Genomic DNA, 25,243 nt, shown 5'->3' on the forward strand with positions numbered 1-25,243 from the left:
TCTAGATTCCACCACGAGGGGAAACATCCTCTCAGCATCTACCCTGTCAAGACCCTTCAGAATCTTATCTGTCTCAATACGATCACCTCTCATGTTTCTAAACTCCAATCAGTATAGGTCCAACCTGCTCAATCCTCCTCACAAGACAACCCCTTCATCACAGGAATAAAACCAGTGAACCTTCTCTGAACTTTTTTTAAAATTTCCAACACATACTTTATTCGTTAAAAAAACTGTAAAAAGATACATTACAAAACAGTTCAAAAACAGCACCAAGTCAACAATACAAAGATTGCAAAGGAGATCAGTTCCCTTCAGTACAGGAGTGAATTGCCTCACAACCCTTCCATTTCATTTTACCTGCCATGTACATTTTGCAGCAAACAAATATTTTCTGGAATAAAAACAAGAAGTACTGGAACCACTCAGCAGGCTGGCAGCATCTGTGGAAAGAGAAGCAGAGTTAACGTTTTGGGTCAGTGACCCTTCTTCGGAACAGACAAATATTAAAAATGTCACAGGTTATCAGCAAGTGAGGTGGGGGTGGGGCAAGAGATTACAAAGGAGAAGGTGCAGGTTGGACAAGGCCACATAGCTGACCAAAAGGTCAGCAATATAAAAGGTTGTAAAAAATGTAAAAAAGCAAAAAAGAAGAAAAAAGAAAAAACAACTAAAAATGAAAGTAAAATGGGGGGCTGTCATGCTCTGAAATTATTGAACTCAATGTTCAGTCCGGCAGGCTGTAGTGTGCCTAATCGATAGATGAGATGCTGTTCCTCGAGCTTGCGTTGATGTTCACTGGAACACTGCAGCAATCCCAGGACAGAGATGTGAGCATGAGAGCAGGGGGGAGTGTTGAAATGGCAAGAAACCGGAAGCTCAGGGTCCTGCTTGCAGACCGAGCGGAGGTGTTCCGCAAAACGGTCACCCAGTCTCCGCTTGGTCTCCCCAATATAGAGGAGACCACATTGTGAGCAGCGAATACAGTATACTACATCGAAAGAAGTACAAGTAAATTGCTGCTTCACCTGAAAGGAGTATTTGGGGCCTGGGATAGTGAGGAGAGCGGAGGTAAATGGGCAGGTATTACACCTCCTGCGATTGCAGGGGAAGGTGCCATGGGATGGGGACGAGGTGGTGGGGGTAATGGAGGAGTGGACCAGGTTGTCGCGGAGGGAACGATCCCTTCGGAATGCTGACAGGGGAAGGGAGGGACAGATGCGTTTGGTCGTGGCATCACGCTGGAGGTGGCGAAAATGGCAGAGGATGATCCTTTGGATATGGAGGCTGATGGGGTGGAAAGTGAGGACAGGGGGAACCCTGTCACGGTTCTGGGAGGGAGGGGAAGGGTTGAGGGCAGAAGTACGGGAAATGGGCCGGACACGGTTGAGGGCCCTGTCAACAACAGTGGGGGGGATTCCTCGGTTGAGGAAAAAGGAGGTCATACCAGAAGCACCGTCATGGAAGGTAGCATCATCAGAGCAGATGCGTCGAAGACGGAGAAACTGGGAGAATGGAATGGAGTCCTTACAGGAGGTAGGGTGTGAAGAAGTGTAGTCGAGGTAGCTGTGGGAGTCGGTGGGCTTATAATGGATATTGGGAGACAACCTATCCCCAGAGATGGAGACAGAGAAGTCGAGGAAGGGAAGGGAAGTGTCAGAGATGGACCACGTATGGGTGAGAGAAGAGTGAAAATTGGAAGCAAAGTTGATAAAGTTTTCCAGTTCGGGGCGGGAGCAGGAAATGGCACCGATACAGTCATCAATGTACCGGAAAAAGAGTTGGGGGAGGGGGCCTGAGTAGGGCTGGAACAAAGAATGCTCGACATATCCCACAAAAAGACAGGCATAACTAGGACCCATGCGGGTACCCACAGCGATACCTTTTACTTGAAGGAAGTGCGTGGAGTTGAAGGAGAAGTTGTTCAATGTGAGAACAAGTTCAGCCAGGCGGAGGAGGGTGGTGGTGGATGGGGACTGGTTGGGCCTCTGTTCCAGGAAGAAGCGGAGAGCCCTCAAACCATCCTGGCGGGGGATGGAGGTGCAGCGCGATTGGACGTCCATAGTGAAGAGGAGGCGGTTGGGACCAGGAAACTGGAAATTGTCAAAATGACGTAAGGCGTCAGAAGAGTCACAGATGTAGTTGGGAAGAGACTGGACCAGCGGAGAAAAGATAGAGTCAAGATAGGAAGAAATAAGTTCAGTGGGGCAGGAGCAGGCTGACACAATGGGTCTGCCGGGACGTACCCGTTTGTGGATTGTGGGAAGGAGGTAGAAGCGGGCTGTCCGGGGTTGCGGGACTATGAGGTTGGAAGCTGTAGAGGGAAGATTTCCAGAGGAGATGAGGTCAGTGACAGTCCTTTGGACGGTGGCTTGATGTTCGGTGATGGGGTCATGGTCCAGAGGGAGGTAGGAATAAGTGTCTGTGAGTTGGCACTGAGCCTCTACAAGGTAGAGGTCGGTACGCCATACAACAACAGCACCACCCTTGTCTGCAGGTTTGATGACCATGTCGGGGTTAGACCTGAGAGAACGGAGTGCCTCAAGATCAGAGGGGGACAGGTTAGAGTGAGTGAGGGGGGCAAAGAAATTGAGATGACAAATGTCTAGCCGACAGTTTTCAATGAAGAGATCAAGAGCGGGTAAGTGGCCAGGGTGGGGGGGGGTGTCCAAGTAGAGGGAGAATGCTGGAGGTGGGAGAATGGGTCTGCTGGTCGGGAGGAGGACTCCTGGTCAAAGAAGTGAGCCTGGAGGCGGAGAAATATTTTCTGGATACAGCCCGAGGGGATTTCCATGGATCCAATCCCTCACTTCACCTTGGTGGGGGTACCTTACACAGTGGTCTTCCCCAGTGAACCTTTGCAGCGGCTGCCCCAAGCTGTAGTGCGTCCCTCAGCACGTAGTCTTGGACCTTGGAATGTGCCAGTCTGCAACATTAGGTCGTGGACAACTCTTTGCGCTGGAAGACCAGCAAGTTTCGGGCAGACCAAAGGGCGTCTTTCACCGAATTGATAGTCCTTCAGCAGCAGTTGATGTTCATCTCGGTGTGCATCCCTGAGAACAGCCTGTGGAGCACAGACTCCTGTGTTACACGGCTGCTTGGGATGAACCGCGATAAAAACCACTGCATCTTTTTCTACACCTGCTTTGCAAAGACAGACAGGGCAGTCCTCTCTCCTCTGTCTTGTTTGTTTGCTGTATTGAACCCTTTGCTGAGTCTATTAGGAAGGATGCAAGCATAAGGGGGGGGGGTTACAATCCGAGGCAGTGGAGTCACTCAGGTTAAAACTTCCCTGTACCTGGATGACGTCGCCGTCTTTTGCTCGGATCTGCTGTCCGTTCGCAGACCGATCAGCATCTGCGACCAGTTCGAACTCACCTCGGGAGCCAAAGTTAACCACGGCAAGTGCGAGTCCATGTTCTTTGGGAACTGGGCTGACCGATCCTTTGTCCCCTTCACCGTCAGATCAGACTACCTGACGGTGCTGGGGATATGGTTCGGAAGGGCCGGGGCGTGCACCAAAACCTGGAAGTAGCGAGTAGCCAGGATACACCATCAGCTGAGCATGTGGGAGCAGCGATCTCTCTCCATTGTGGGTAAGAACCTGGTGATCAGGTGCGAGGCGCTCACGTTGCTGTACGTGGTGCAGGTCTGGCCCATACGCCACTCCTGCGCTATGGCGATCACCCGAGCCATTTTCCGGTTCATATGGGGTTCCAAAATGGACCAGGTCTGGAGGGACACGATGTTCAAACCCCTGGATAAGGGCGGGAAAAATGTACCCAACGTCGCCCTCATCCTGATGACTACCTTCGTGTGCGGCTGCATCAAGCTGTGCGCAGATTCCCAGTGCACAATCTCCAAGTGTCACTACGTGCTGAGGTTCTATCTGTCCCCAGCGTTGTGAAGGATGGGCCTGGTCACATTGCCGCGGAATGCTCCATCCAGTTGGACCATGCCGTACCACCTATCCTTCGTGGGAAAGTTTCTGTGGAAAAACATCTTTGACCACCAATCCTTCAGGTAGTGGTCTGCACGGAATGTCCTCAAGGCCCTACAGGAAAAGGAGATGGTGGATCCAGTCGGATGGTTCCCCGAGCAAAATTCCAAAGTCATTTGGCGGAAAGCCTCATCACCAGAACTTTCAAACAAGCACCAAGATGAAACTTGGCTGGTGGTGAGAAGAGCCCTCCCCATCAGATCCTTCCTGCACGCCCGAAGTCTAACCCCCTCCGCACAATGCCCTCGAGGTGGCTGTGGTGGGGAAGAGACAGTTGCCCACCTCTTTCTCTGAATTGCCTCCAATGCAAGTATATCCCTCCTTAAATAAGGAGACCAAAACTGTACACAGTACTCCAGGTGTGGTTTCACCAACACCCTGTACATTTGTAGCAAGACTTCTCTCCTTTTATACTCCATTCCCCTTTGTAATAAAGGGTAACATTCCATTTGCCTTCCTAATTATTTGCTCCAGGTGCATGCTAGCTTTTTATGATTCATGTACGAAGACACCCAGATCCTTCTATACCGCAGCATTCTGTAGTCTCTCGCAATTTAAATAATATTTAATTTATCTGTTCTTACTACCAAAGTGAATAACCTCACATTTTCCCACATTATACTCCAGCTTCCAAATGTTTGCCTGGATCCGAGAGGCCCTGGTGGAATCTAAACTGAGCATCGATGAGCAGATTATTGCTAAATGCGTGGTGGTTGATATCACTGTTGATGACATCTTCCATCACTTTGCTGATGATTGATAGTAGACTGATGGGGCGGTAATTGGTCAGATTGGATTTGTCCTGCTTTTCTTTTATGGACAGGGCACACCTGGGCAATTTTCCACATTGTCGAGTAGCTGTTTGTGTTGTAGCTCAAAAAAAAATTATCTTAATAAATTATCGGCTGTAAGCACGTTTGTCATCGGGTTGAATAATTTCTGTGTGAGGAATGTTCCAGCATCATAAACCAGGGGAACGTGCTGACTGAGCCGTGTCTTCATCTCTTCTGGGCAGTCGGACAGTTCACCCTTCATTCTGCTCTGATTCACTTTCCCAAAGCAGATCTACAGATTCTCACATCTGGAGACTGGGTTTTCTTGTTAGGTTCCTTTTGATTTTTCTTGCTCCTGAATGATAATATATGCCAACCTTGGATCAACCTTGCGTTGTGTCCCAGTCTTGGTTAAAAGCGACACATAACGGCACCAACACTCTGAAACAAACAACACAGTCACACTTTCCTTCAGTGAGATTAATGTTGAGGCGGTTTCCATGTCGAATGCAATTGTGAACAAATTTCTCACAAAGAAATTGTGGGTGATTTGAGTATTTGCACTGAATTTCTGTGCAAGGAGGGGCAGTTTCAAACAGCCATTCCGAAATCACTTCCTTCACAAAGACAAAGACTGTGCTGTCTTAACGTGTCACTCAACTTCACAAACAAATTTGAACTCGAAGTTCAGGAGAAGACAGAGTGGTGAATCTTTGGATGAGAAAAGATACTTAACATACAAAATCCAACATTTGAGCTAGCGTGTAAGATTGATCTTTCCATGGAGATGATCACTGGAACACTGGAACAGGCCCAAGACAGAAATGTTGACATGAGAGCAGGGGGGAGTGTTGAAACGGCAAGGAACCAGAAGCTCGGGGTCATGCTTTCGGACTGAGCAGAGGTGTTCGACATAATCTGCGTTTGGCCTCCCCAATTTGGAGGAGACTGCAATGTGAGCAGCGAATACAGTACACTAAATTGAAAGAAGTACAAGTAAATCGCTGCTTCACCTGAAAGGAGTGTTTGGGCTTTAAATAATGAGCAGAGAGGAGGGAAAAGGGTAGGTATTATATCTCCTGCGATTGCATGAGAAGATGCCTTGGGAAGGGGACGAGGTGTCAGGGATAATGGAGGAGTGGACCAAGGTGTCGTGGAGGGAACTATCCCTTCAGAATTGTGAGAAACATAGCCCACTTAATAATAATTTACACCAAGTCAAACTCTGAAGAAGTAAGTTTATTTAACGTTCTTGCAAGATCGGGTGTCCGACAAGCAGGCACACCGATCAACATATTCAGTTCATGTTTATACAATACAAATCCATTTGTCCACGCCTTTATTTTACATTATTGGTTATAACGTATTATGACACTAACCTATCCTTTGGTTGCTACAGTCTCCTCCTCTGTTTACTTCTCCCCCTACTCTAACTTTCTAGCCCCTAACTCTTGTTTTTGTTTTACCTTATTTGGCTCTCCATTGTGTGTTTTAACTTGCAGCTGTCAGCCTTTATCTTAGTGGGGCAGTTTCTTATTCACTACATCCTTTGTTCGAACTCTTGCTGTTTCTCTTTTATCTGCCTAAGCACAATTTTTAAGTGATGTACTGTCCCAAGGTCTGTACTTACATACCCTTATCAGTTCTCTTTTTCAGTGATGTACTGTCTTAAGGTCTCCACTTACATACCCTTATCAGTTCTCTTTTTCAGTGATTTCATTATGTTGTGTACAAATGACTTCTTGGTAACTTTCCACAAGCTGTAGAAACAACATTTCAGTATTTCTTATTCTCACAATTCCCCCTTTTCTTTTACTTAATCCTTGTTGTTTTCTACATACTGCGGAGGGTTCTCATATGTCCTCTCAAATCCTCTGAGCATTATTTCAGCCGCCTTTTCAATGTCTGTATTTCCGTTGATACTGTCCACTTTGTCATTACCTAACAGGTCCATACTCTCTTCCTGGCCTCTTTGTATTGACATCTGCTTCGTCAAAGCTGTCTCAATCAATCGCTGTGTCAGCCCTCTTACACAAGGAATAATACAACACCCGATGGCTATTAGTATTCCGACAACCATGATCAGGGAGGTAAAAACCGAGATTATCATGCCTTTCCATTTTCCAAACCAGGATTCAAGCCACCCCGTCAGAGAAGTGTCTGCTCCAGAATTGTCGGCCATCTCCTCTGCTAATGTTTTTAACCCTTGCAGTGCTCGGGTGATTGAACCATCGGGTGCTGTGTTATTTGGAATAAGTGTGCAACATTTCCCTCCTAACATTATACACACTCCTCCTTTTTCTGCTAAGATCATATCTAGAGCCAGTCAATTTTCCCAAGCCATTCTACTAGTAGCGTCTAATTGTTCAGCTATACCTTTTACCGCATCTCTAGTATAATTTATAAATCTTTGTTGGTTGTAATAAATATAATTTATCCAATCTACATTTTTGTTAATAGTGACCCACCAAAACAAAGACTCGAAACCGGCGGTTATTTGGTTTCGGGCCTTGAATTCATCAGGTACCCCTCTTGGGACCCCTATGAAATCCTTGTATACCTGGTCGTCAAAAGAGTTCGCTATCGCTTCCCTTTTACCCCTTTCCCTCGTTATTATCTTTTGTTTCTCAAATGCCAAGGTGAATGGTATTGCCAATTGAACAATTGCGCACGTCCCCTTCCACTGGGAGGGTAGGGTCTGTCTCAGGATTTTTCCTCCGCAATACCACCATAAATCCGCTCTGGGAACATTCAATGATGAGTAGTTCCCTCTGCTGACTCTTCCAGTTACGTCCACAGTCTCTATGCATGACTTCAACTCTCCCATATTGCTGGTTAGCTCCGCACCGTGTCGCCATACGCATGATGTGTGATTCACACTGGTGGCTAAAAATGAAGGGGGAGTCCTTGAATCTTCTTTCTCTAGGGGAGGGAACATTATTGACAAGGATATGCAAGTTTGAATACCCCAAGCCGTCTTATCCTGATATTGGGCTAACATGCATTCCATGCCCTTTCGGTCACGCTCCCACCCCAGCGGGAAAGGTACTACTTGAGCTATCGGTCTACCAGATGCACAAGCATAGCAATTGTTTTTGTTCAAACTTTTTACAGTATATTTTATCCATTCTACCCAGGCATTTGTGTCCCCGTAACCGGTTTCTATCTCAATTGTCTTTCTCAAGTCTTTTACCTCTATTATTTTTACTATGTTAGGATCGTTATGAGAGGTCCCTTTTAGTTTGTTAGCTGGTTTACCAGTCTTATCTATTGTTACCTGAAAACAACATTTTAATTCACCTTTCTTTTTCCCTTCTCTAACTGTTACTCCAAACACCTTGTTGTCTAATTGGAAGTGGGTAATACAAAAACATCCAACCCATTTTATTTCCTGGCTACTTTTGAAAAGAAAGAAAGAAGGCACACAATATTACAGACAGTATTTCCGCGCTCGCGCCGTTATATTAAAAAAAAGTTTGTTACTCAAAATCTTTTTAGCTTTATTTTCAATGGTTCATCTGTTAATTCGGTTGTCCAAGTTTCTTCCTCGGCCGGGGTTTGTACCGGCCCCTTGATTCTTGTGTAGTGGGTCCAACCTCTTTCTGCCGTTCTTATGGCTGTTTCAGTGGTTAGGAGAGTCTGGTATGGTCTTTCCCAGTTCAGTTGTAGTTTAGTCTCTTTCCACGATTTCACCAGAACCCAATCTCCTGGTTGGATCTTGTGCACTGCAAATTCGAGAGGTGGTGTCTGTGCTAACAGGCCTTGCTTCCTGAGGAATGACAATGAGGAAGACAACGCCAGTATATAGTTCTTTAGAAACGAATCTTTAGTTTCTAAGGTTGGCATCTTGCCCCTGGTTCCCATATAGGGTAATCCGAATAGCATTTCATAGGGGGACAGTCCCACATCTTTTCTAGGGGCTGTCCGAATTCTGAGTATCGCTATAGGTAAACATTTTGTCCAGGGTAACCTTGTTTCAAGTATCAGTTTGGACAGGTGTTTCTTTAAGGTCTGATTCATTCTTTCCACCTGCCCTGAAGAGGGAGGGTGCCAAGGGGTATGGAAGTCCCATTGGATTCCCAATCCCCTAACTATTTCTTGTGATAGCTTCGAGGTAAAATGACTTCCTTGGTCTGAAGTGCTGTGGCTGCCACAGCTTGCACACACTCTGGCCATCCCTTTTAGCTATTTCATTGTGGTTTCTGCCACTTAAAATCAAAGCTCAGCAAAGCTACTATTCCTAACTTGGCTATATTTCCCATTAAGCATAGTGCCATGCCTTTCTGCTCACTTCCACATTCCCCCCTTTTATCATTCTATGATAACCTTCTCTCTCGACTGATCAACTTATATATGATTATATATATTCACCAGGATTATATGGATCTATTTGCTCAAATAACATTTAAACAGTATAAGATAAAAGCAAATATAAAAAACTCAGCCACTGCTGAATCAGAAGGGTAGGCTGAGCCACCCTCTAACAAGGGGGTGTGTATTAGCCTGGTCGGTATGTTTTTCATTCTAACTTTTCCCTAGGATTGTCATGTCTGGGTGATAAGAAGAGTGCTGTTGAAATACAATGTCTCTCTCTCTCTCTCTCGCTGTACCAGCTGCAAGGCCAAGTTGCCTCTGCAGCCCTGAAGTTATGAAGTCATTTCTGATAAGCTGTCCCTCCCTACAGCACTGAAGCTAGCTTGTTAGCAGTACATGACTGATTAATTATTTCAGGGTAGGCTGAGCCACCCTCTAACAAGGGGGCGTGTATTAGCCTGGTCGGTATGTTTTTCATTCTAGCCTTTCCCTAGGATTGTCATGTCTGTGTGATAAGAAGAGTGCTGTTGAAGTACAATGTCTCGCTCTCTCTCTCTCTCGCTGTACCAGCTGCAAGGCCAAGTTGCCTCTGCAGCCCTGAAGTTATGAAGTCAGCTAGCTTGTTAGCAATACATGACTGATTAATTGTTTCATCTTAAATGTTCCCATGTAATTCTGTTCTTAAAACTTCTAAAATCTAAATTCTGTTCTCACAGTCCCCCCTTTTGATTCTTCAAAACATTTTTAAAAATCAATCCCTTCATCCCACCTAAGTGCCTTTAATGGTCTCTATTTGTCTAGAAACAGCCTTCAACACCCAGAGGGGTCGCACTCAATACGTCGCCTGCTTGTGCCATAAGAGGGGCCTGCAGTAACTCTGTAAAGGCATAAGTTTTGCAGGGGCTTCAACTACTTGTTTACAACAATGCCTTTTACTATCAGATTTCTAAGGTCTTTCATCTGGCCCCTATGGCCGATATTATTGTTCTGCCACTGCGGGTCTTGATTAGGGTATTTTTGTTCAGCTGGTTCGTTTCCCCCTACCCCGGGAGGGTTTTCTCTTTCCCAAATTTTCAGGGGTCTTCTACGAGGACTTTCATTTCCTTTTTAAACACTCTTACCTCTCCTGACGTTAATGGTGCACTAACAAATCCAATTTCATTATTTCCTATTGGTACCTCTCTCAAGGGCATCATTGTCTTAGGAGACTCTCTGTCTCTATCGTCGTCGTTATCGTCGGGTTTAGGGGTGGTCCTTCTTGCTGTCCTTAGATCATATTTGGGTCTTTTTCTCCTTGGTTTTTGACTCGAAATCCCAATACTCCAACATCCGTCCCAATGGACTTTCTGGAGGGATGTTGCCGGCAGACTTTCCTTGTCTCCCATCGTCTTCCTTTTTAGACGATTTATTTCCCATGGTTAACTGAAAGGTCTTGTACCCTACGGTATTCACCTCCTAGCTGAAGGGTCTTATACCTTACGGTATTCACCTCCTAACTGAAGGGTCTTATACCCGACAGTATTCACCTCCTAACTGAAGGGTCTTGTACCCTACGGTATTCACCTCCTAGCTGAAGGGTCTTATACCTTACAGTATTCACCTCCTAACTGAAGGGTCTTATACCATACAGTACTCACCTCCTAGCTGAAGGGTCTTATACTGCAGGACTGTAAAATTCACTCCTCAAGGACATTTGGTACTTAGAAGGTCTTATCCTACAGTTAACCATAAGTCACCTAGATAATACTTAAAAGTCGTTTTTCTAACCTTGGTCCGTGCACGGAGTTGCCTGACTTCACATGTGTACCTGCCGCACTAAATACTCGTTCAGAGTGACTTCCCTAGGATCGTTTTCAGTCAATTACTCGGGTCCGCTACCAACGAGAGAAACGAGACCGTTTTTAAATTAACGGGACGCCTCTTCTCGTCTGTCGTCGGCCGCGGTCCCGGCAATGATGAAGAGATCCCGGACGAGCCCCCAATTGTGAGAAACGTAGCCCACTTAATAATAATTTACACCAAGTCAAACTCTGAAGAAGTAAGTTTATTTAACGTTCTTGCAAGATCGGGTGTCCTCCAAGCAGGCACACCGATCAACATATTCAGTTCATGTTTATACAATACAAATCCATTTGTCCACGCCTTTATTTTACATTATTGGTTATAACGTATTATGACACTAACCTATCCTATGGTTGCGACAGTCTCCTCCTCTGTTTACTTCTCCCCCTACTCTAACTTTCTAGCCCCTAACTCTTGTTTTTGTTTTACCTTATTTGGCTCTCCATTGTGTGTTTTAACTTGCAGCTGTCAGCCTTTATCTTAGTGGGGCAGTTTCTTATTCACTACATCCTTTGTTCTAACTCTTGCTGTTTCTCTTTTATCTGCCTAAGCACAATTTTTAAGTGATGTACTGTCCCAAGGTCTGTACTTACATACCCTTATCAGTTCTCTTTTTCAGTGATGTACTGTCTTAAGGTCTCCAGTTACATACCCTTATCAGTTCTCTTTGTCAGTGATGTACTGTGTTAAGGTCTCTACTTACATACCCTTATCAGTTCTCTTTTTCAGTGATTTCATTATGTTGTGTACAAATGACTTCTTGGTAACTTTCCACAAGCTGTAGAAACAACATTTCAGTATTTCTTATTCTCACAGAATGCTGACAGGGGAGGGGAAGATGAGGTAGGTGGTGGCATCACGCTGGAGGTGGTGGAAATGGTGTAAGATGATCCTTTGGATGTGGAGGCAGGTGGGGTGGAAAGTGAGGACAAGGGGATCCCTGTCGCAGTTCTGGGAGGGAGGGGAAGGGGGAAGGCAGAGGTTGATGGTCCTGTCAACTACACTGGGAGGGGGGCAAGGGGTGGGGGTTGAAATCTGGTGATGTTGTTGAATTTAATTTCAAACACTCCTTGAACTCTCTGCCGATGAAGACTGAAAAAGGGAAGAGCAACCACACAACAAGGGTCTCAAATCCAAGACCCTGAGATTAAAAGTCTCATGCTCTACCAACTGAGCTAACAAGGCCTGAAACAGTACTTCTACTCTGATACAGTAAATCCACTTACAGAAGCCCCAAAGTGTGAGAAATTCCTATCACTCATCAATAATAAATCTGAAATCTTTTTACCTTCCAAATGCTGACATCTATTTTTTCAGTATTTATTTCTCTCTCCTTTTTATTTAGTTCATGCATTTCTTCAGAATTTTTTTTTTTCAATTATATCTGAGGGAAGAAATGAACAGATCTGGCAGCTCAAAACTGGGCATCCATGAGGCACTGTGGGCCATCAGCAGCAGCAGAATTGTATTTAAACACAATATGTTACCTCATGGCCTGGCATATCCCTCACTCTACCATTACCATCAAGCCAAGGGAGCAATAGTGGTTCAATGAAGTGTGCAGGAGGGCATGTCAGGAGCAGCACCAAGCAGACCTAAAAATGAAGTGTCAACCTGGTGAACCTACAACACAGAGTTACTTGCATGTCATATAGCGGAAGCAGCATGCAATAGACAGAGCTAAGCAATCTCACAATCAACAGATCAGATCAAAGCTCTGCAGTCCTGCCACATCCAGTCCTGAATGGTGGTGGATAATTAAACAATTAACAGGAGTCACAGAGAGTCATAAAGTCGTACAGCATAGAACCAGGCCCTTTGGCCCACCGCGTCCATGCCGACCATAATGCCTATCTATACTAATCCGACCCGCCTGCATTTATTCCATATCCCTCCATGCCTTGCTCATTCAAGTACCTGTCCAGATGCCTCTTAAATGTGACTACTGTTCCTGCCTCCACCAGGCAGCTCATTCCAGATACCCACTATTCATTCTGTGAAAAATTTACCCCTTTGACCCCCTTTAAACCTCCTCCCTCTTAGCTTAAATCTATGCCCTCTAGTTTTAATCACCCCTACCATGGGAAACAGAGTCTGGCTATCTACACTATCTATGCCTCTCATAAAGCGTGACGTAGGAGTGAAGAACGAGTGACCAAGAGGAGGAAAGTGGCACGGCATAGAGCTAATGGCTGGAGTGGGGGTTGGGGGGCTGGGAGCGAGTGGCAGGAGAGCTGGGTGACGCGAACAGGGAACAATCGGCCAGGGGAGCGGCGAGGTGGAGAGCGAGCAGCTGAGGAGAAGAAGCGTCAAGGCCGAGTGGGGAGAGCTCCAACCTCAAAGTCTCCCATTCAGCCGCTTCCTTCAGCTGAGTGAGAGGCTGGATACCCGATGACGCTTTAGCGTGCATGTGCGAAGATGGACCAGGTGCTGATTTGCGATGATGTTGGTGCTGAGCCATGACATCATCCTGTGCATGTGCCACTTAACCCTGGCAAGATGTAGCTGTGCCTATGCGCAGCTTGGCGCTCTCTGATGATGTCAGCAGGCCGCTCCGTTGATAGGAATCACATTGTGTCAGCAGTGCCCACAACCCAGGAAAGAATAAAAAAGAGATTTACCACAATGGTAGCAGGGTGAGGGATTTCAGTTATGTGGAGAGATTGGAGAAGCTGGGGTTGTTCTCCTTGCAGCAGAGAAAATTCAGAAAAGATTTGACACATTTGTTCAAAATCATGGAGGTTTTCAATAGTTTAAATAAGGAGAAACTGTTTCCAGTAGTAAAAGGGTCAGTAAGCAGAGGACACAGATATCAGGTGATTGGCAGAAGAACCAGAGGTGACATGAGGAACCATTTTTTACACGGCAATGTGTTGTGATAAAGAAAGAAAAGACTTGCATTTATATAGCACCTTTCCTGACCACTGGATATATCAAAGCACTTTGTAAACAATGAAATACTTTTGAAGTGTAATCACTGTTGTAATGTCAGAAATGCAGCAGCTAATACCCACAAACAGCAATGTGATAATGACCAACTGATCTGATTGAGGGGCAAATATTGATCACAACACCAGGGAGAATTGCTCTTCACTTGTTTGAAATTGCAGCATGGGATCTTTTACATTCACCCAAACATGCAGACCAGGTCTTGGTTTAACATCACACCTGAAAGGCAGCACCTTCAACACCCTCAGTGCTGCACTGGAGTGTCAGCTGTGAAATCTGAACGCAGAAGCTTGTGATTTCGAGGTGAGTGTGACCAACTGAGCCACAGCTTTTACCTGAGTCTCAATCCTTCCACCAACAGTTTCTCTCTATCGGATCTGTCACGACCCCTCATGATTGTGAACACCTCTATCAAATCTTCTCTCGAAGGAGAACAACCCCAGCTTCTCCAATCTTTCCACATAACTGAAATCCTAACCACACGTTGCAGAAAGGAATTTTTCCTCATGTTCCTTCTGGTTTTGTGAGTCACTTTAAATCTGTAACCTTCGGTTACTGACCGTTCAGCAGTTAGAAACAGTTCCTCAGTATTTACTCTACCTCAAACCTTCAAGGAAGCTCTGCAAAGTAACTGAAAATCAAGTTGTCAGAAGTGGGATTTAAACACATGCCTCCAGTGAAAGCTGCAACCTGAACAGAGAAGCTGAAACCGCTCAGTCACCTCAACTGTTCAGACCTTTTTGACCTCGTCATCACTTCTGTCCTTTGAAAGGTTCACTCAGTTCAGGAACTTGTTCAATGTTACTGGAATGCTCAGTGACTGGGATATTAACTCCCCCGGGTTTTCCTGAGCTTGTTCTCGGTGTCTGGGGATGTTTGTCCTGGGCCGCGGAATCTTGCATCCCTGTAATGGACATTAACCCACTGATTGAATCTGTATTCACTGCTTTCCGCTGGTGCTGGGTAATTGCAGAGTGTGGGGCTGGAATGTTGCTGCTTGTCCCGGCCTCACTCACTCTGGGAAAGAGGGAATAATTGATGCATCTGTTTCTGTATCTGAAATGTGACTTCGATCTGCTGTTATTAACTGAGGCAGCGCTGCAGAAGGATACGTTAATAATCTCTCACTAATCAACTGCAAACAGTCAGAATGTGTAACTTTGAGCAGCGCTTTCTGCACCGTCAGGGCTGGAAAGTTGAGGGAGGGAGAGACACTGTCAGTATCTGAGTGTACACAGCACTGTACAGAGAAAGAGCCAATATCCCGGGGCTGAGACACAGTGTATCTTTTCACATTTAATCACAATAATATCCGGAGTCAGGAACTGAAAAGGATGAAAAACCGAATAATAAGAGCAAAAGTAAGAAAACTAAGCAATTATAGATTAGCTGATGAGCATTCTCTGTGTTACCTGATAGTCTACTGTTTTATTTTCAATGCTCTCTTCACTGTGGCCAGGGAATGATTTCTTCTCAAGGGCTGAATATTCACAAAGCTTCTTGGAATTTAAAATCTTTCAAAATTAATTCCATGGAGCTAATGGGGAAAAGTCAAATAACTGCATCTATTATAGGAGAGCTGGTTGGTGATGACGTGGATGTGTCTGCAGTGTGCAGGACCAAACTGTTTCTATAGATTCACAATGAATGTTCCACCCTTTATTTGTAACAGTAAAACTGATCGTGGACAATGGCTATTCTGGTTGCAGCAACCTGAAGATTTAACTCATTGACACCCTGCTTTCGCGTAATCTAGAAAGCACAACACCCAGCTCTGTCAGTTAGTGTGCTTGTTTGTTAACCCACAATTTGTTGGTTCAGGCACTTGAAAGGATGAGGCTTTTTTAACTTAAACTCTTCTACATCTGCTGTATTACTCTTGCTGTTGATTCTTCAAAGATAAGTTTAATCAAGTCTTTCTTTGTGAAATCCATGCTGACTGTGTTTTATTATATTTTCATTTTCATATGTATTTTCTACTTTTGGGGATTACAGGATATTGTCATTTTTTATTGATTTTATTTTTATTTATTGCACTTATTGCCCATCCCTAATTCCCTCGAGAAGGTGGTGGTGAGCTGCCTTCTTGAACCACTGCAGTCGATGTGGTGCTGTTAGGAAGGGAGTTCCAGGATTTTGACCCAGCCACAGTGAAGGAACGGTGATATAGTTCCAATTCCAGGATGGTGTGTGGCTCAGAGGGAACTTGCAGGTGATGGTGTTCCCATGCATCTGCTGCCCTTGTCCTTCTAGGTAGTAGAAGTCACGGGTTTGGAAGGTGCTGTGTAAGGAGGCTTGCTGCCTTGCTGCAGTGCATCTTGTGGATGGTACACACTGCTACCACTGTGCGTTGGTGATGGAGAGAGTGAATATAGTGAATGAGGTGCCAATCAAGTGGGCTGCTTTGTCCTGGATGACGTTGAGCTTCTTGAGTGTTGTTGGAGCTGCACCTATCCAGGCAAGTGGAGAGGATTCCATCACACTCCTGACTTGTGCCTTGTGGATAGGGGACAGGCTTTGGGGAGTCAGGAGGTGAGTTACTCGCCGCAGGATTCCTAGTGTCTGACCTGCTCTTGTCGCCATGATATTTATATGACTACTGCAGTTCAGTTTCTGGTCAATGGTAACCCCCAGGATGTTCATCGTGGGGGATTCAGCACTCGTAATGCTGTTGAATGTCAAGGGGAGAGGGTTAGATTCTCTCTTGTTTCAGAAGGTCATTGCCTGGGACTTGCGTGACTCGAATGTGAAATATCCTTATTGTAGGGTATTGTATTGTACTGTACAGTGACTACACTTGGAAAGTACTTCATTGGCTGTAAAAGGCTTTACAAAGTCCTGTGGTCGTGAAATGCATGTGTTGCTTTTTCCATTGTTATCAATGTCATTGTGATCAAAAGATAGGTTTCGTGAGCACAAGGTTTAAATCAATGTTGATTCAAATAATGTAAAAGCATCTATATTCTTGCACTATACTTGATAATCACCATCTTCCTATCCTTCCAGAGTACAATGTTTTTGACCCTGAAATTGATTCCACAATCTCAGTCCCTCAGACAATTTCAGCCCAGTTCTGATGAAAGATCACAGATCTGAAACGTTAACTCTGTTTCTCTCTCCACAGATGCTGCCAGACCTGCTGAGTATTTCCATCATTTTCAAGAGTCTCGATTTAATGAATAGGAAACTTGTTTCAGATCAGATTGGGAGACAGTGTGAAACCACTCCATTGTACTCATGTCTGAGATTCTGAGGACAGTTGGCTGTTAGTGGAAGACATCATCAATTAAATGTACCTAGCAACAGCTCAGACCAATTATTATTTTACAAGGTGGTGTGATGGCCATCCAGGGGTTAAAAGTAGGGATCTTGTAAGGTTTCAGTGTGCAGGAACACGAGAAGATCTCAGGGGTAAAGGCTCAGATCATCGACCAAGTTCTCCACCTGATGAGGGATCCAGGCTGGACAAAGAGGACCGTGACACTCTGAGACCAAGCTCGACCAGTCCACACACCTGCCAGAGCTGTAAAGTTATATTCCCCAAGTTTGTTCAAGATAATTTTACTTCCAATTATTAAGTACTGTTTTACTCTCAATAAAAGTTCTGGACTTATTAATCAAGTATCCTGTTGCTTTCATTGGTTAAAGTCATGCCCAAAGAGATTGTCCACAATAGACTTTCCAGAACTGAAAGATCAGTCTGCAAGGATTGCTAATTTTACAGCCCTGTTTAAAAAGAGAGATAAACCCAGGAACTACAGACCAGTTCGTCTAATGTCAGTGGTGGGGAAACTTTTAGAGACAATTATCCAGGAGAAAATTAACTGGCACTTGGTAGAACATGGGCTAATAAATGACAGCCAGTACAGATTGGTTAACAGAAGATTGTGTATGAATTAATTGATGAATTAATTTCTTTGATGAAGTTTCAGAGAGAGTTGACCAGGGTGGTGAGGTTGATGGTGTGTGTCTGCACTTCAAAATTGTGTTTGAAAAAGTACCATAAAATAGACTTGTTAACAAAATGTGAGCAGATGGGATTAAAGAGGCAGTGGCAGCGTGGATACAAAATTGGCTGAGAGACGGAAAGCATAAAGTAGGGTGAATGCTTGTTTTTCAGAATGGAGGGACTAATCCAGTAATGTCACTGTTGTTGCAGTGTGTGCAGTGTCTGACCCTGAGCTGTCCTAGGGAGGGGGCTGTTTGTGATATTCGTGTGGGGAAAATTATCATCAGGGTATCTCTCTGAGCTGTCACAGGGATGGGGCAGTGTGTGATATCCTTGTGCATGTCATACAGGCCCACTGGCGTGTGGTTCCATCCTGATGCCAAGAAACAGAGCCCCATCTATGGGCAAAAAGTCTCACTTCCCTGTGGGTGTCTTGAGAGAGAAGAAGGCTTAGGGAGTAAACCTGGACAGTAAATCCGGAGTGGAGTCCCATACCTGTTACTTATCAGGTAGTTTTCCAGCAACTCCTACAGCAGAGCTGGTACCAAATAGTACTGGTTTTTTCCTTTCCTTTGGACAATACTAGCAATGCTGAGAGGGGGTCCTGATGCTCAGTGTCTCCATACTTTTTGCCCAGGCCTGTGCCCTGGAGAGGACACTCCAGCTTCATGGTTAAACATTAGCAAAACATGGGAAGAAACAGTTACCGATTATAAGCTCTCACTCAATTGGTGTAGAGTAGGAGCACTAGGGGCTACTTTTGACAGTGGGAGAGATCATCGCGTCTCAATGGATAACTACCACCTACTCCAAGCTGTGCAGCCCCCAGTCAGTTAGGTGCTGTCCTGCCACGACCTACTTGCTTCAATGGGTGCTTACAGCTTCGAGAGATATCTCTCAACTGGCCGATTGATAATCTATGCACCAGGCAAGACAAACTCAACAAAGAAGACACCAGTGCTTCGCATCACAAGCTGGAATGTAAGGACCATGTGTCCTGGCCTTACCGACAACCTTCTGCAGGTTGATGGCACACACAAGACAGCTGTGATTGACAAGGAACTCACAAGGCTCAATGTGGACATTGCTGTGCTGCAAGAAACTAGACTCATTCAAAGTGGATCCCTCAAAGAGAAACACTACACCTTCTTCTGGCAGGGGAAAGCCCAAGAGGCAACTCGTGAGCATGGAGTGGGTTTCACAGTAAATAACATGCTACTTGTGATGAGTGAACCACCCACAGTAGGCTCAGATAGACTTCTTACCCTTCACTTGTCAACAAGCGCGGGCCCAGTTAATCTCATATGCATCTATGTGCCGACACTCACCTCCACCCCAGATGTCAAGGATCAATTCTATGAGACACTTGACACTGCCATCAGTAGAATTCCCAGCACCGAGGGACTGTATCTTCTTGGGGATTTCGACGCAAGCTTGGGTACTGACGACAGCTTGGCCAACGAGCATAGGGCACCAGGGGATCAGCAAGATGAACGAAAATGGACAGAGGTTTCTGGAGCTATGCTGTCACCATGGACTCTGTGTGACGAACAGCTATTTCCAGGTCAAGCTGTGCCACAAGGTGTCCTGGAGACGTCCGAGATCATGCCACTGGCACCAGCTAGACCTTATCATCACCAGACGTACCACCCTCAGCAGTGTCCTCATCACACGCAGCTATCATAGCGCTGACTGTGACACTGACCACTCCCTGGTGTGTAGCAAGGTCAGGCTTCAGCCAAGAAAGCTTCACCCATCCAAGAAGAAAGGTCGTTCTCGGATCAACACTTGCCGAACCACTGATCCAGAAATGACCCAGGAGTTCCTCAACATCCTCGATCAGGCTCTTTCAGAAAACGCCCAAGGCCTCAGTGTGGTATCAAAGTGGAATCATCTGCACGCCACCATCTATAACTCTGCACTCGCTGTGTATGGGAAAAGAGATGGGAGGAATGCTGACTGGTTTGAGGCTTATTGGACTGAAATGGAGTCAGTTACTGCAACTAAGAAGAGAGTCCTCATGAACTACAAACAAGTCTCCAGCAAACAAACTCTAGATGCTCTCAGAGCTGCCAGAAACAAGTCTCTGCAGACTGCTCAGCACTGCACCAATCGATACTGGCTAAAACTCTGCAACAGCATACAAACTGCCACTGAATCTGGGGGATGCTAGAGGGACATATGAAGGAATTCAACAAACCAAGGTTCCTGAGACAGCACCTTCCATACCCGCAACCTCTACCAACTAGAAGGACAAGGGCAGCAAATTCATGGGAACACCACCACCTGCAAGTTCCCCTCCAAGCCACACACTATCGTGACTTGGAACTATATCGCCTTTCCTTCACTGTTGCTGGGTCAAAATCCTGGAACTCCCTTCCTAACAGCACTGTTGGTGTACCTACCTCACACAGACTGCAGCGGTTCAAGAAGGCAGCTCACCATCACCTTCTCATGGGAAATGAGGGATGTGCAATAAATGCTGGCTTAGCCAGTGATGATCACATCACATGAATGAATAAAAAAAAAATTATGAAAGCAACGGGCCCAGCAGTAACTAAATCAACACCTTTGAAGACAAAGACAGGGGTGATCATCACTGAACCTAACAAGCAGATGGAAAGGTGAGTGGAGCATTACCTTGAACTCTACATAACGGAGAACATTGCCATTGAAGTAGCTCTCAGCACCATTCCAGACTTCCCTGTCATGGAGGAGCTGGACAGCGACACCACCATAGAGCTCAACAACGCCATTGACCGTCTTGCCAGTGGTAAAGCCCTGGGAAATGATGATATTCCACCTGGAATCATCAAAAGTGGAAAAGCAGCTCTGCTGCAGCATCCCCATGAACTTCTGTGTCTCTGTTGGAAGGGGAGATCTGCGCCTCTCAACATGCGTGATGCAAACATTGTCACCTTGTGCAACAATAAAGGCGATCGCAGTGACTGCAGCAATTAGCGAGGCATCTGCTTGCTAAGTATTGTGGGGAAGGTCTTTGCTCGCATTGCTCTGACCAGATTGCAGACCCTGACATCACATCTATCCTGAGTCTCAGTGCAGCTTCAGAGCTGGTAGATCGACAGTCGACATGATTTTCTCACTTCGGCAGTTACAGGAGAAGTACTGTGAACAGGACAGACCACTCTACATTGTCTTTATAGACATCACCAAGGCCTTCGATCTTGTTTGCAGAGACGGACTCTTCAAACTGCTGTGGAAACTAGGCTGCCCTCCTGAACTCTTGGGCGTCATCTCTTCTTTCCACGAGAACATGCACAGTTCCGTCAGTTACAATGGAGCAACATCAGACACTTTCACGATCAGCAGTGGGGTAAAACAGGGCTGTGTCCTGGTGCAAACTCTCTTCGGAACGTAGGAGGAGGCAGTTTACCCTGTCGAGCCTGATCTGTCATTCAATTACATCCTTGATGATCATCTACCTCAACACCACTTCCCCGCGCTCTCCCCATATCCCTTGATGTCATGAGTATCAAGATTTCTATCAATTTCTGTCCTGAACATGCTCAATGATTGAAATTTCACAAACCCCTGAGGTAGAGAATTCCAAAGATTCACCACCCTCTGAGTGAAGAAATTCCACCCTATCTCAGTTTTAAATGGCCTTTTAAATGAAACGTTAAGGAATACAAGCCCAGTTTTCTCATAAAACAATGCCAACATCCCAGGGATTAGTCTGGTGACCCTCCGTTGCACTCCCTCTGTGGCAAGTATATCCTTCCTTAGATAAGGAAACCAAAACTGTGCACAATACTCCAGCACGATCTCACCAAGGCTCTATACAATTGCAGCAAGACATCTTTATTCCTGTACTCATGACCCCTCGTGTTAAGGCCAACATACCATTTGCCTTCCTAATTGATTGCTGCACCTGCATGCGAGCTTTTAGTGTCTCATGAACAAGGACACCCAGGTCCCTTTGGACATCAACACTTCCCAACCTCTCACCATTTAAGAAATATTCTGTCTTTCTGTTTATTCTACCAAAATGGATAACTTCACACTTATTCACATTATATTCCATCTGTCATTTCATTCACTTATCCTGTCCAAGTCCCCTGGAAGCCTCCTTGTAACCTCCTCACAGCTCACATCCTTTACAATTGGCATATTCTTCTCCATGCTGCTATTTTAAACTTTCAGTGACTCAGATGGGGGTGTCCACCTGCATACCAGAGCTGATGACAAGCTGTTCATCTTGGCAAGACTGCGCACCAAGACCAAAATGAGTCAGTTCTTGGTCTGTGAGTTGCTGTTTGCTGATGACGCTGTGCTGACATCTCATAATGAAGTTCATTAACAGCAGCTTGTCTATCGGTACTCCCTGGCCTGCAAGGAGTTTGGACTGACGATCAGCAGCAGGAAGATCAAAGTTATGGGCCAGGACGTAGAGACTCCACCTTCCATCAACATCGACAGGCTCACTTTGGAGGTTGTCAACAGCTTCACATACCTTGGATCAACAATCACCAGCAATCTGTCCCTTGATACTGAAATCAGCACCAGGATTGTCAATGCTGCAGCTGTCATGTCAAAGTTGAGAAGACGAGTGTGAGCCGACAGCAAACTGATCGAAAATACAAAACTCCGCGTGTACCAGGCTTGTGTTCTCAGCACCCTCCTTTATAGTAGAGAAGCATCAACAACTTATGCAAGCCAAGAAAAGCAGCTGAACAGCTTCCACCTCCGCTGTCTCAGATGGATATTGGGCATCTCCTGGCAGGACAGAGTGCCGAATGCAGAAGTACACCAGCGTGCAGGGATCTGCAGCATGTTTGCCCTCTTGAGTCAGCGGTGACTCTGTTGACTGGGTCATGTGTGCTGAATGGATGACGGTCGCTTTGCCAAAGACATGCTCTTTGGTGAGCTTGCTGTCAGCACGAGACCAACAGGTCACCCACGTCTGTGATACAAGGACATCTGCAAAGCGAGATCTCAAGCTGACTGGGATTGGAGTCGATGCATGGGAAGTCCTTCATGCTGACTGGAATTCCTGGAGAAAGGCATTCAGGAAGACCATGGGAAAAGCAGAGGACAAAAGAAATGACCAGATGGTGGGAAAGAGAGCTCAGAGGAAGGAAAAATTATCAGTCGACCTCGGGCCAATGATATTCATCTGTACCAGCTGTGGAAGGGATCGTCACTCACGAGTCGTCCTCGACAGCCACAACAAACGATGTTTCACACAGAAGTGACGTACACCCCGGGTGTAGCCCATCGTCTTCCGAGACGGACGGTTGCCTATTACAATTACAACTACAGCTACAACTACAAGAGCGAGTCAGAGGCTGGGAACTCTGCCGTGACGAACTCAGCTCTTGACTCGCCAAAGTCTGCCCACTATCTGCAAGGTCTTCCTCTGACTTCAATTGCACATACATTTGCCATCTGGCTCTGTAGCTTAGGTGGTTCAAGCACCTGTCCAGTAAACAAGAGATCCTGGGTTCAACTCCCAGCAGAGCCTTGTTTTACAGTAGCAACATGCTTGAAAAGTTTCATTATCAACACTGACATCTATGTCTTGTGAGCTTCAATTCAAAATACATGATGAATTTCAATCACATACAAAAACAGCCTTTGTGAAGGATATGAGTTTGGAATGGCTGTTCCTCCTTGTACAGAACTTTAGTGCTGATACATCAAAGGTAACTTCTTTGACATAAATTTGTTCACAGTTACATTCAACCTGGAAAACAGCTTGATATTAATCTCACTGAAGGAGAGTGTTTGTGTCATTATGTGTTGCTTTTAACCGAGACTGGGACATGACGCAAGTGGGAGGGTTTATCTGAGGTTTGGAATATTTGTCAGTCAGGAACAAGAAAAATCAAAGGAACCAAATAAGAAAACCTATGTCTCATGTGGTTACCGAGAAACGGTGAGAAGATATTAAACTTTGTTGTATTTAATACAACTGTGTGAACTTTGATCTTTGCGGCCTTTTATAAACAGTATTTGAAGGGTCTCAGTAAAAATGTTCAGTGTTGATGAGAGTGGGGTCTGGGTGAGCAGCTGCTGAGTGTGACAGGGTCAGGACTGGATGCAGGAAGTTCTCTGACATTCTCTCTCTCTCTCTCTGATGGGTTGAGTTGATTTTCAACTGGCAGCTGTTGCTGTTTTGATAATTCAAGTTCCCTCCACCGATTTTTTTGGACAGACAGTGCAGTATGAGGATGTAAAGGGTTAATGCTGAAAACAGTGGGAATAACCCCTCCCACAATCAGAGTGATGATGTAACAGTCACATGAGATGAGGTTTGGGAGGAGAGAGCAGCACCAAGGATGCTAGTTTCGGAGGCTTGATGAGTGTGTATATAGTATTGTGTAAATTAGAAAAGAGCTCTTAGTTCTTTCAGCAGGAAATGTGTCCAGAAAATATCACGAAACTCACAATTTCATTATTCAGGAGTTGGAACACAGGGATATTAACTCCAAGTGACAGTAGTGGTTTCATTTAACAAAAGAAAAGTAGAGAATAATATTGCTCATTGATTGAAATCCCCCAGTGAGGAGACAGTTAAACAGGTGAGCTGTTGGGGCATCCTTCGATCCAAGGTTTCGGCAGCATTTAATCTCCCTTTTTGGTGAAATTCTCTGTTTTTTGCATCTTTTTTTAATCCAGCTTTGATGGACCAGTGAAAAAACTGAAAAAAGTGAACAGATCCATCCTTTCTTTTCTTCCTTTTTCCCATCAGTTTCTCTTTTCTGTCCCAATTTATTCTGCTGTTTCTGCTGTTTTATCCATTCCAATCAAAATTCAACATTCCAATCAAATCTATTTGTTATTCCACAGTGTCTTTCCATGTGTTTTATTCTGTTGTATTCTCTCACAGTCTGTTTGATGATCAATTTTACATCTCACTCTCTGTTCTGGTGAAGATCAGAAGCAGTGAAATCTGTTTGCAACACCCGACAAGTCAGCCTGAGGCTGTATCTCATCGATAATGTGGAGTTAGGAACATAGGAACATAGGAGCAGGAGTCGGCCATTCAGCCCATCGAGCCTACCCCACCATTCAATATGATCATGGCTGATCATCCACTTCAATGCCCTTTTCCCCACACTTTCCTCATATTCCCTTATGTCATTTGTATTTAGAAATCTATAAATCTCTGCTTTAAACATACTCAATAACTGAGCTTCCACAGCCCTCTGGGTTACAGAATTCCAAAGATTCACAACCCTCTGAGTCACAACATTTCTCCTCATCTCTGTCCTAAGTGGCTTGCCCCTTATTTTGAAATTGCGTCCCCTGGTTCTCGACTTCCCAACCAGGGGAAACATCTTAGCTGCATCTACCCTGACTGTCCTTTAAATATTTTGTAGGTTTCAATGAGATCACCTCTCATTCTTCAAAACTCTAGAGAATACAGCCCCAGTTTCCCCAATCTCTCTT

At 45.2% G+C, this 25,243-nt stretch overlaps 1 non-coding gene across 1 annotated transcript; it reads left to right on the plus strand.

Moving 5' to 3' along the window:
* The first annotated feature begins 23,238 nt into the window (after positions 1-23,238).
* trnat-agu (transfer RNA threonine (anticodon AGU)) lies at positions 23,239-23,312 on the plus strand. Its single transcript has one exon. It is a non-coding gene; the product is annotated as a tRNA-Thr (tRNA).
* Positions 23,313-25,243: the final 1,931 nt, after the last annotated feature.

The sequence above is a fragment of the Heterodontus francisci genome, unplaced genomic scaffold, assembly GCF_036365525.1.
Source record: "Heterodontus francisci isolate sHetFra1 unplaced genomic scaffold, sHetFra1.hap1 HAP1_SCAFFOLD_58, whole genome shotgun sequence".
NCBI lineage: Eukaryota > Metazoa > Chordata > Chondrichthyes > Heterodontiformes > Heterodontidae > Heterodontus > Heterodontus francisci.